Raw genomic sequence first — 13,155 nt, forward strand, 5'->3', positions numbered from 1 at the left:
TTGATCTTGGGATGGTGAGTTTAAACCCCATACTGGGCATAGATCTTAATTTAAAATGAAAAACATAACACAGCTTAGAGTTTTACACATAGTGTATTTTTAATAATAAGTACCCATTAGAGGGCACCTGGGTGACTCGGTTAAGCATGTGACTTGGACTCAGGTCATGATCTCACAGTTTATGAGTTCGAGCCTGACATTGGGCTCTGTGCTGACAGCTCAGAGCCTGAAGCCTGCTTCAGATTCTGTGTCTCCCTCTCTCTCTTTGCTCCTCCCCCGCTTGCACCTGTCTTTCCCTCTCTCTCTCTCTCCCTCTCTCTCTAAAATAAATAATAAGCATTAAAAAGAAAATTTTTAAAATTTTTTTAAATAATTAGTATCCATTATTTTACGCAAATTCACTAGACAAATACTTATTGAGGTCTTTTGTATGCTAGATAATATGTGCTAACTATTGAGGCGTAAACTGGTTAACAAAAGCAAGCATACTTTGTATTTTTTTAAAAAATGGCAAACATATTGCTAACCCTCCTAGAGCTTCACAGTCTAATAGGGAACATGATCAAATAATTCCACAAATAAATTTAAAATTATGATTGGAAACTACATGGCACTATACAAGTGTATAACAAGGAATATAAATGAAAGAATGGGCACACTTTCTTGGCGAAACTGATGATTCAGTTGAAATATAAAGAAAAAGTAGGAATCAAATAAGTAAGGCAAGAAGAGAAGGATTTTTCAGGCAGCGTTCATGACACCCTGCTGGATGAGGAATCACTGCTCTTTAGAGGAACTGAGAAAAGCTATTGTTACACAACTGCTAAGAGTGAGGCAGGAACAAGTAGCTGAGGTGAGGCTGCCCTAGGAAGGGTTGTTTCTACCCAAAGGTCTTGGAAGCCTTTAAACAGAGTGGCACCATAAACAAACGCATTTGAAAAGATCGTCCCAGCTGCAATGCTAAGAATGCACTGGTGAGGAGGAAGAGGGAACATGTATAAGCCAATTAGGAAGCCAACGAATGCAGTAGTTCAGGCAAGAGGCGGTGGTAATTTGGACAAGGGTTGTAGTGGAACGGAAAGAAGTGGATGGATTTGGGAATGATTTATTAGTTAAAATTGACGGATATATGCTTTCTTGCTAAAGGTTTATAATATAAAGCATTCCTGGTCCTTTCACTCTTGTTCTTTTCTAGATGTCTATTTCATACCTTTCCCTTTATTTTCATGCCCTCTATACCTATCCCCTGTATCCTTATTCTCAATTGATATCCTTGTTCCTGAGTCACTAAGGAAATGGAAGTAATCAGAAGATAAGTTCTAGGGCCCCCAGACGGCACTCTCCTAGTCACTTACCAGCATCAGCACCCACATATTCTGTTCCCCTGCTGTCAGCCTGACTATACTATCCAGGCTCTGTCTCAAGCTGGTCTGTCCACATGTGTATCTGACTCTATCTGCTCTCAACTTCAGTAACTCTCCTCTTTCTGTCCTCCATCATCTCTCTCCTTGTGGGATCGTTCTCATCAGTGTGCCAAGATGCTCTTTCTTCTCCCATCTTTAGAAAAACTCTCTTGACCATATTTTCCCCCATAGCTACTACTCTACTACTCTCTTTTTCAACCCACTGCAATCAGACCTGCACCATTCCACCGAAACTACGAGTTACCATAACCAATAAGGTTTAGTTATGCACAGCTATGGATGGTGGGCCTAGGAAAACACAAGAACAGGCTTAGAAGAAATGGAAACTGTTAGTCACAAAAGCATGGCCACATAAACTCTTTGTTATTACAAACTAGCCCCTTAAACCTTTCATGTAAATTCACATTGACTGACCTTCTATCTGAAATATTTGGGGCATTAGGTGTTATGAACCAGGACCAACGTGAACATTTATTACCTGTTGCTGTGCCCCTTCTCTGTTGGCTTACTTCAGGCCTTTCTGTGATTCATAGCTATCTCAAAATTTTAATTGGTTGATTTTTCAATTTTATTGCATTTAGGGTTATTTGTGAAATAACCATGCATGTAATTGTCATCATAGGATCATTGCAAATATGAAAAGTAAAAAAGATGCCATTATTAACCACCAGAACAGCAGAATTTAGAACATATCATAGGGGTGGGGGGAAGACAGAGAGAATGCCTTGGAACAGATTTCTTGAAACTGTTTTTCTCAATCGATTTCTCTCATACTGAAGAGCTGAAGGCAGAAACCAGTACTGTACATGAAGTGAAATCAACAAAACTTTTTTTTAAATAAATGGGTTTGAAGATCAGAGTTATACATGTCACATAAATAAGTAGGCTGAAAGTGTACTTTATCTGGAAAATAATGAATTTAATAAAAGAAACTGTAAGACATCTTACATTTCTTCTATATAGACTCCCCCAGCATTTTCATTTGAATTCTACATTAGACATTCAAGTTCTTATTTATACATCTGGCACAAATCAAAATTGATGCATTTGTAAAAAGATTTTTCATTAGTGTTGCTATTTGAGCAAATGAGTTGATTCATAATACCTTATAACTTGCTTCGGATGGACGAAAAGCAATATTGTTATTTTGGCATTGAAGACTAATGAGGATCTCAGCATGAGAAACTGAAGATGTTTATATATCATTCAAAAAAACACTTCAACATAGCAACTAAGTTAGACTGAAAGATACGTACAAAAATATGTGCTAGAAAATGTTCTGTTGATCAAATTTTTATCGCATCTATGTACAGTTAACACTCCAAATATCTTCAGGTTTATAAAAATTAATGGAGGTAAAGTATACATTTAGTATAATATGACATTTGCTTGACTTTTGCACACGTAGAAAATACTAAGAAAAATAACAAAAAACCTGAAAAAAAATCTAAATATTTCACTGCTTGTAAAATGAAGTATAATAATATCAATTTTAAAATCTTCATATCGTGACTATTATATGAGAGATATTCAATAGCTTTAAGTTTAGGGCTGTCCAAAATGGAAGCCACCAACCGTATGTGGATGTTGTGGTCTTGGGAAGTCCAGTTAATCCAAATCGAGATATCGTATAAGTGAAAAATTCACATCAGATTTTGAAGAACTGTTATTAAAAATATATGCAGATAAAATATTATATATATATATAATCTCCTTTCTTTTTGAAAGATATTTTTACTGATGGTAGACTCTTGGATTGATAATTCTGTTTTGTTCTTCAGTACATTAAAGATATTATTGCATTATTTCATGGTTCCTCATAAAAACTGAGCTACAATTTTCAACTGTTTCTCTGTAGCTAATGTGCCTTTTATTTCTGTTACCAAAATGTTCATTCTGACTTTTGTTTCCACTCGTTTGAATATGATATACCTATGTATGTGGCTATGTTTTGTTTTGTTTGTCTTTTGGTATTTTCCTGCTGTTGTTCTTAGAGTTTTTGGATCCGCTGTTTGGCGTGTGTCAATTTTAGAAAATTCTTGGCCATGATTTTAAAAAATATTTCTTTTTTGTTAATGTTTATTTATTTTGTTAATGTTTATTTATTCTTTGAGAGAGAGAGAGAGAGAAAGAGCATGAGCAGGGGAGGGGCAGAGAGAGGGAGACAGAATCTGAAGCAGGCTCCAGGCTCTGAGCTGTCAGCACAGAGCCCGACTTGGGGCTCAAACTCCTCAACTGCAAGATCATGACCTGACCCAAAGTCAGAGACTTAACCGACTGAGCCACCCCGGCGCCCCCCTAAAAAATATTCCTTCTGCCAAATTCTCTCTCTTTTCCTTCTGTGTTTCCAAATACACATATGTTATACTGTCTGATGTCTTAGCGCGTAGATGCTCTGTTCTATTTTTGTTTCACTCTTTTTTTTGGGTAATTTCTATTGCCTTGCCTTAAGGTTCACTTATGTCTTCCTTGGATGTGTTGAGTGTACTTATGATCACATGAAAAGTGTTCATCTTTTTTGCTATTTTTCTCATTTGTAGTATTTCCATTTAATCATTTCTTAATGTCCCGTCCCTGTTGAAGTTAACCATTTGATTTTGTGTGCCATCTACCATTTTCATTAAAGACAATAAACATTTTAAATACGCTGTCACACAGTCCCAACATCTGTGTCATTTCTGGGTGTGGTTCTGGTGATGACTTCGTTTCCTGGGAGTGCATTTTCTCATAAGTATTTGTTTGGCCTGGAAATGCACACACATCCATCTGCTGGGTCTGCATCCGCATCTACATCTCAAGAGAGGGTCTCTGTACACACTATTGTTCCTCGAGGCTTGTTTGATTGTTGGTTGTGAGTGGTGGTGGCTGTTGTCTGTTCTGATTCTCAGCCGTGGGCAGGAACCTTATCCCTGGGTGTCAGAGGTGTGGCCTTCTCAGTCCTTCTGCCCATATTCTGGCTGGATGGGCCCCCACACGCTTTCTTACCTCTTTCTAAGAGTTTGGTTTCTTTGTTCCCTTCCCTCACCAATGTTCTAAAGGTGAAAGTGTTTGGTTTCTTCCCTCCTGCAGACATTTCTTTCTTATGAGGAGATGGGGGAAAGGGTCAGTGGAGCTCCCTGGCCTTCCGACAGAGGTGCTATTCCCCACCCCAGGGGTCTGCACTGAAACAATACTTTTTCGTCTCTCTGATCTTTTTTTGTGATTATATGTGGGATTCGTGGAGAAAATCTTGCAAGAGGGCATGCACTCCTCTAATTTCTAATGTCCCATGGGTTCTACACTCTCCTGCAAGTCTGCCCTGGACCTTCACCAATATGTCAACTATTATGGCTAGGTTCCTCTTATTAGTGTCTAGTAATCTGGTAAGTACATGTTCGTGTCTCTTCTCTCCTTGAAGGTGCTTGTCTCTCCTTAGTGTTTGGACAAGTGGTTGTTCTGGAACCTCAGTTCTCTAACAGATTGTAAGAGTCATGAATTTGAAGTTATGCCAGCAATTTTTTTTAATGTGTATTTATTTTTGAGAGAGAGATAGACGGAGTCAAGAAGGGGAGAGGCAGAGAGTGGGAAACAGAGAATCCAAAGCAGGCTCCAGGCTCTGAGCTGTCAGCACAGAGACCGATGCGGGCCTCAAAATCAACAAACTGTGAGATCATGACCTGAGCTGAAGTTGGATGCTTAACTGACTGAGCCACCCAGGCACCCCTCAAGTCTGTTTTTTTTTTTAATTTTTTTTAATGTTTATTTATTTTTGGGAGAGAGAGAGAGACAGAGAGTGAGCAGGGGGGGGCAGAGACAGAGAGAGACACAGAATCTGAAGCAGGCTCCAGGCTCTGAGTTGTCAGCACAGAGCCCGACGTGGGGCTCGAACCCACGAGCTGTGAGATCATGACCTGAGCTGAAACCGGATGCCTAACCGACTGAGCCACCCAGGCTCCCCTCAAGTCTGTTTTTTTTTTTTAAATAAAGGTTGGAGTGATGTTCTTTCCTGCTCTCTACACTCTAGGAGAGTACAAGAAGACCTCAATGAGATATTTTATATTCTTTTTTAAAATAACAGGTCTTCAAAATCTCGTGTGAACTTTTCAGTTATAGCATATCTCAATTTGGATTAACTGTTTTACAAGATCACAATAGTCAATAGTTTCCGTATTGGATATATATTTAAACGTATAATATATATGTATATATATATGGGAATATATGCATATGTATGCATATATATGCAATATATGCATATATATGGAAATTCATCACTAGCAGACATGCACTATAAGAAATGTTTAATAAAGTCTTCAAGAGAAGAGATGCTGAGACAGGAAGTTGAACCTACAAAAGAAATGTAGAGGGCTGAGCTTGAATAAAGGTAAATTGCACTTTTATTTCTTAAACAAATCTAAAAAATAACAGACAGTATAAAGCGGAAATAATAGCAATGTAGCTTGTACTTACAGCACACAAAAAAGTAAAATAAATGACACTGATAACGCAAAGGATGGGAGAGAAGAATCAGGAATATACTGTTGCAGATCTTCATGGTACCTGTGAAGTGGTAAAGCATTTGAATTTCTCTGATTATTTATAATTTATGATTTATAAATTGTAATTTATAATTATAATTATATTGTAAATCCTAGGACATAAATGATAAATCAACGTTAGATAAAATGGAACCATAAAAAAAATCTCAATTAAAAGTAAGACAAAGGAAGTGTAATAAGAAACAGAGGGAACACGTAGTGAAAGAATAACTGGGGAGATGGCTCATAGTCATTCCAGACACCAACCCTTGAGTCAGCCCAAGTCAATCTAAATAAATTCAGGGTCCAGACATTATAGAACAGAGACCGGCCACACTTTTTGTGTGTCTTGTTCAAATTGCTGACCAAAAGAATTGTGAGATGGCATAGTAACAAATTTTTGTTTTAAAACATTATGTTTTGGGGTAGGTTATTATATAATAATAAATAATACAAACAATTGGGAAGTACTAAATTGCAAGAAATGAAAATATATCCAAATTAGCCCAAATAAAAATATATTTATGATAAGGATGTAGGTGTATCTCAAAACTTAATTTTTTTTATTTTTAGTTTTTAAAGTTTTTTTTTTTTTTTGAGACAGAGAGAGACAGAGCATGAACGGGGGAGGGGCAGAGAGAGAGGGAGACATGGAATGGGAAGCAGGCTCCAGGCTCTGAGCCATCAGCCCAGAGCCCGACGTGGGGCTCGAACTCATGGACTGTGAGATCGTGACCTGAGCTGAAGTCGGACGCTTAACTGACTGAGCCACCCAGGCGCCCCTCAAAACTTAATTTTAAGAAACAGATGTGGGGTGCCTGGGTGGCTCAGTTGGTTAAGAATTTGACTTCAGCTCAAGTCATGATCTCACAGTTCGTGAGTTCAAGGCCCCAACTGGGCTCTGTGCTCTCAGTGCAGAGCCTGCTGCAGATCCTCTGTCTCCCTTTCTCTCTGCTCTTCCTCATTCACATGCCCTCTCTCTCTCTCAAAAATAAATAAACGTTAAAAAAAAAAAATAAAAGGAAACAGAGTTCTTCCTTGTAGGTCACCCAAAGTGTTGAGTCACCAACCCGCCTTGTACCTCTTTCTGGTGCCATAGGGGCCTTCTCTATACCCAGTGCAGGTCAATAGACTGGTATGTGAGTCACATTGCCATTGCCACTGATTGCTTTGTGGAGAGTAAGTATAAAAAGATAGTAAAAGAGACAGTGTTGATTTCTGTGAGGAAAAGGAAAGGCTGATTTAAGGATTCTAGTTCAGCATAGCTATTCTATGACCAGAGGCTTAGGGCTCAGCCAAAGTGACTGAAATCCCAGCTACTCTATTTTCTAGCTGTGAGGCATATTTCTTAACTTGGCTAAGTCTCAATCTTCATATCATCATTTGCAATAATAACAATTTATAGATATACTTAAGGTTCAAATGACATGATGTCACTAATGTCCCTGGTTCTCAAATAAACCATTATTATTTTAAAACATTTTGGATAACTGGACAGTCAGTGGGTTTAATTCACTAGACATAAGATGAATGAATTTTGAGGGCGGTGTGATATTGTAATGTATAAGAAATATATATTTGCTCTGTTTCTGACTCAGAGCTAGTGAAACCCTTGGAATTTCCTTGGCGAGGAGAGTGGCAAAGGTTTGTTATGTTCATGAGGTGACTTTTGGATCCCACCTAAGGATAGTGAAGGAGTTGTTTCATTTTGTGAATTAGTTTCATCAGCTTCTTGAGAAATCTTTGTTGAGATAAATTATAGGAGTGACTCTTTAGAAAATAGTGTCTGATTTCTAATGCTGCAGAGTGAGAGCATGGTTGGCCTGATGGAAGACCGACAGCTTACTACGGAATAATCACAAATGACTATATGGGTTCCTGAGGGAACAGCCAGCCTGGTGAAGTGAATAAAAGCCACCGTAAGGTCTGTTTACTCTGAGAAGGTGAACTGTCTTTCATGAATGCCAAAATGGAACACCCCCAGATGAAAGAGCTGATATGTTTTACACGAGAGCCATGCAGGGCTGGTTTTATAATAATCAGTACACCCACCCTCAGAATATAGCTCGTCACCCAGGCCATGGTAAACACTATGGTTAAGGAACCTCCTTTTACATGCACACCCCATCTAACTTTATTGTTGTAAAGCCATAAAACCAAACTTTATGGAGTTGGCTCTCTCAGCTTCCCTTCAGCATTTGTCTTACAAATGCTAATCAAAACATCCAGTTAATTAATAAGACAATGAGAGGAAGCAGAGGGAGAGTCAAGAGACTTGTCCGAACAAGGTAGTAATTTTTGAACAGTTATTAAGAAATAAAGAGGAAACAGAGAGGGGAGAGTCACGGGACTTGTCTCAGCAGGGAAGAAATCTTTAGATGCTTATTAAGGAATGGAATGAATAAAATGAACATTGATTGGGTTAAAATAAAAATATTAACACAGCATAACCTTAAGTTGAGTGGGCCAAAGAGTTCCCTATGTTCTTCCAACATTAAAGGGTCCCAAACAAGTCCACTCTGCTTACCCCTGTTTGGAGGAATTTACAAAGCCATAAGGTGGAGATTTTAATGAGAAACTTGACCAAAACCAACAATCTCTTATGGCAGTAGTTAGGGTAATGAAGTTAAAGATTGACAGAAGAGCCAGACTTCCTTGGTTCCATCTCTTACTGGGGACCCAAAGCCTTTTGCACAAGTGTGGGTGAAATGAACACTGTGTGGATAAGAGAAATTTCCAGGATGTCTTGATATGGGAATCCCATGAAGTGGTACCAGAATCCATTGGTGAAGTCCTAACTTGGGCTACAATTAAATTGAAAGAAAAAAATATGTAATGGTTGATAAGATTATAGAAGTTGGAGTATTTAAGCAGGTATTAGGTAAAGAAGTTGTGTCTCCTTTACCTGAATGTCTTATGGGAATGGGTATTATATCTGGTGGGGAACACTAAGGAAGGCTACAGTTAGAAATGTAATTGCTAACAAAATTAAGGTATAATCAAGATTTAAACAGATTTAATGTGAAATGATTGCTTCTTTTTTTACCTGATTATATTTGGGAGATAGACATTGTATCTGACTGGAAAATGTTTCCCCTACCTAATATTATATAACAGAAAGCATGTACATCCATGCTTCATGCAATATTCATTGAACATGCTAAATGAGAACCAGTAAGATTGCCTGAGCCTGCATGGTCTAAAATGGAACCTAGAATGCTGGTAGAGACAAGTTCTCTGTGCAATAGCCCTATGTGGAGTATTGACTGGGGCTTATAGCAAGAGTTATATCCTTTTATAATAAACCAGTAATCTAGTAAGTGAAATATTTCCCCTGAGGTCTGTGAGCCGCTCTAGCAAATTAATGGAATTCAAAGAGGGGTTGGGAACCTTTAATTTATAGCCAGCAGGTCAGAAGTGCAGATAATAACCTGGGCTGACATCTGAAGGGGGCTGTGGGAGCAGTCTTGTAAAACCGAGCCCTCAACTTATGGAATCTGACGCTATCTCCAGGTAAATAGTGTCAGAACTGAATTGAATTATAGGATAGCTAGCTGGTGTCAAAGAATTACTTCTTGGTGTAGTCAACCTACCACTCCACTATTGCTTTGGAATTGGTACTACAACCTATTTACTATCGTCAAACCTTTGCAAAAATTATTATTCAGGGAATGTGTGGAGGTGGATCTCAGTTGTAACCTGACACTACAGTTCAGCAAATTAGGGCAATGAAGTGACAAAAGCATCCTGATGATTATACAAATCACCAGTACACTGTGCCTCACCCCCTTGCCCCAGGATGGTCACCTCCAGTTCTAACCAGTTGATCTCGTGTACCTTTCAATGTTGGGAGGGGAGTGCTTCTTATCATTAATATTCAGAACATGTTTCAGAGTCAAGTTGGACACAATTGACCATTTGTCACCGGACAAAACATACATGGGTTACCTTGCTAAGGCCTTCGTGTAAGTCTTGCAAAGATTTGCTGAGATGAGAAGCGCAGAAAGCCATGTAACAGGGAGATGGTTGTCCTATTGCATACTGTCTGAATACGGACGACAATCCAGACTGAGAAACTTCTCAATACCAATAAAAGAAGAAACTCAGAAAGACTGAGCAGAAGGAGCTGGTAAAGCTAAGAACTTTGGAGCTGCCAATAAAATGGCACAATATTATCTTCTTGGATCTTCTATAAACGGTGACTAGAGATGGAGGCAGATTCTGTTAACTAAAAGCATTACAAAAGCATTTAAGGAATAGGACGTGTCATTTTTAATTTCCAACACCAAACATGACTCCTAGATCCTTGTTCAAATATCTATCTTCCTTTCTGTATTGCAGTCTCTTGGAGATTGCATATATGCAATTATTTATTTATTCAATTATTCACTTTTTTTTTTAATTTGTCAGTAAAATCTTTAGGAATATCTGCACATATACATTTACATTCAAGCCGATAACACCGGTAAGTTTCATTTCAATACAAATCATGTTAAATAGTTCTTAAATTTCAGACATGGTCGTATATATGTCATTTAAAATTCTTTTTTATCTAGATACAGATCTTGACAATGACTCTCTTGATGCTAGGTGTACAGCTAGTTTGTCCCGAAACTCATGAAAATAATGATGTTGCTTTATAGTCTTGTATTGCTCCAGATCCTCTTGGGTCTCCCAGGCTGTCTACAGCTTGCTGAGAGGAAGCTCCGTGAGACAGGAACAGTAGGAGACAAGTGGGTACAGACAAGATCTCCCAAGTCCTCCATAACAGTGGATTCAGATTTTTCAGTTCTTTTGTAAGGCAGATTATAAGCTCCTCCATTATTTCACAGCAGATGGCTACATCGGGAGTACCTCGTCTGGGATTGGATGATCATGAGTGATAATTCCATAGTGATGGTAGAGGTCCTCAAGGTTTGGGACGCGGTATTTTGACAGTTCCCCTCTGGGGCAGAAAATAAATACGCCTCGTATATCACAGCTCCTTAGTTCTTCTGTACCTTCTTGGGTATCTCTTCTAACATTTTTAAATTTACCATCTGGAAGAGCACATAACCCAAGAAACTGAGAACAATTTACTCGTGACAGGGGTAGTCACGGTATCTGAATTGGAGTCTGTTCATCTTCAATAGGCTCTTCTTCTGAGGCGTCACATTCACTTGTTTGCAATGAACTGGGTGATTTCATCACGGGCCACCCCACATCACAACTGGCTACCACCTCCAATCACTTATTATTTTATGAACTCATTCATTAAGAATATACTACGTACTGAAGATTATCCTGAGTGTGAGGAATTAAATAACAAATAAGCTGTGGTTCCTGGACTCGAGCTGTTATCAATCTGGGCAAAGTCGGATGTCAGACAGATATATACACAAAAATTACAATATAGAAATATAAGAACAAAGGTGTTGTGTAAAGTGCCACGGGAGCATCAACCATTTAGTGCCCAACTACACCTAAGGTTGGGGAAGTCACCAGCAAAGGTCAAAAAAGCCTTCTGAAAAAGAATCAATGTGGTATTTAAATGTATTTATTGAAATAGTAGGAGCTTATTCAAATGGCAGAGGAAAGGTCATTTTACATACCAAGAATAGAGGTGCTGGATCAATTAGAAAGCTTTGAGCTGTGACTAACAAAAAATATGATTAAATGTAGCTTAAACAATAAGGGACTTCTAATACTTCTAACTTGGAATGGCTAGAGAATTGTGAAGAAATGGATAGAACACAGTGTTTACAAGGTTCATAGTTATCAGATTATAAAGAGCTGTGTGTACCACGTTAAATAATTTTCTTTTGCTTCCTCTACTTTTGTGTCATATTCAAGAATTTATTACCTAGGCCAACGTTATAAAGTTTCCCCCTGGGGCACCTGGGTGGCTCAGTCAGTTAAGTGTCCCACTCGATTTTAGCTCAGGTCATGATCCCAGGGTTGTGAGATTGAGCCCCACTTTGGGCTCCACACTGAGCACAGAGCTTGCTTAAGATTCTCTCTCTCGCCCTCTGCCCCTCCTCCACTTGCACACACATGTGAGCCTTCTCTCTTTCTCTCTAAAATAAAATTTAAAAAATTAAAAAGATAACAGCTTTTCCCTTATGTTTTTTTCTAGGGTATTTATAGCTTCTGGTCTTATGTATAAATCTTTAATTCATATAGTTTATTTTTGTGTATGGTGTAAGAAAATTGTCCAACTTCTTTCTTTTTTTTTTCTTTCATGTGTATATCCAGTTTTTCCAGCACCTTTTGTTGAAGACACCATTTCCCAATTGTGTATTCTTGGCACTCTTGTGAAAGGCCAGTTAATTGTATATGCATGGATTTGTTTCTGGGTCTCTATTGTATCTATTGGTCTATATGTCCGCCTTCATGCCAGTACATACCGTTTTGATTACTGTAGCTTTGTAATATATTTTTAAATCAAGAAATGTGATGTTTCTAGCTTTGTTTTTTTTCAAGATTGTTTTAACTATTTAGGGTCCTCTGTAGTTCCATGTGAATTTAAGAATTATTTTTCCTATTTCTATAAAAAATGCTATTGTGATTTAGATAGGGATTGCAATGAATTTATAGATTGATCACGTTAGTAGTATGGATATTTAACAATAAGTCGTTCAATCCAAGAGTATGATACTCTTCCATTTCTTTCTGTCTTTAATTTTGTTCATCAGTGATTTATAGTGTTCAGCGTACAAGTGTTCCATCTCTTTAGTAAGGTTTACCCTGAAGTATTTTATTCTTTTGTGATGTTATTGTAAATGGGATTGTTTTTTAAATTTCTTTTTCAAACAATTCATTGCTAATGTATAGAAACACAACTTATTTATTGTATGTTGATTTTGTATCTACAACTTTACTGAATTGATTTATTTGTCCTAACGGTTTTCTTGTGGAGTCTCTAAGATCCAGAAATACCGTTCCTAGGTATTTATCCAAAAGAATTGAGTATATGTGTTGCCAAAGCGAGCACTATCCAAAAGAATTTAAATCACATCTTGAAAAGATATTTGCAGTCCTGTGTTCATTACAGCACTGTTCACAGTAACCAAGATGTGAAAAAAACCCAAATGCCCATCAGTGGATGAATGGATAAAGAAAATGTGGCATATACATACAATGAGCTATTATTCAGCCTTCAAAAAGAAGGAAATCTGGGGTGCCTGGGTGGCTCAGTTGGTTGGGCATCCAACTTCAGCTCAGGTCATGATCTC

At 38.0% G+C, this 13,155-nt stretch overlaps 1 pseudogene; it reads right to left on the minus strand.

The window, feature by feature from the left end:
• Positions 1-10,433: 10,433 nt before the first annotated feature.
• LOC123385218 lies at positions 10,434-11,877 on the minus strand (annotated as a pseudogene).
• Between the last annotated feature and the right edge of the window lie 1,278 nt (positions 11,878-13,155).

Source organism: Felis catus, chromosome B1, assembly GCF_018350175.1.
Source record: "Felis catus isolate Fca126 chromosome B1, F.catus_Fca126_mat1.0, whole genome shotgun sequence".
NCBI lineage: Eukaryota > Metazoa > Chordata > Mammalia > Carnivora > Felidae > Felis > Felis catus.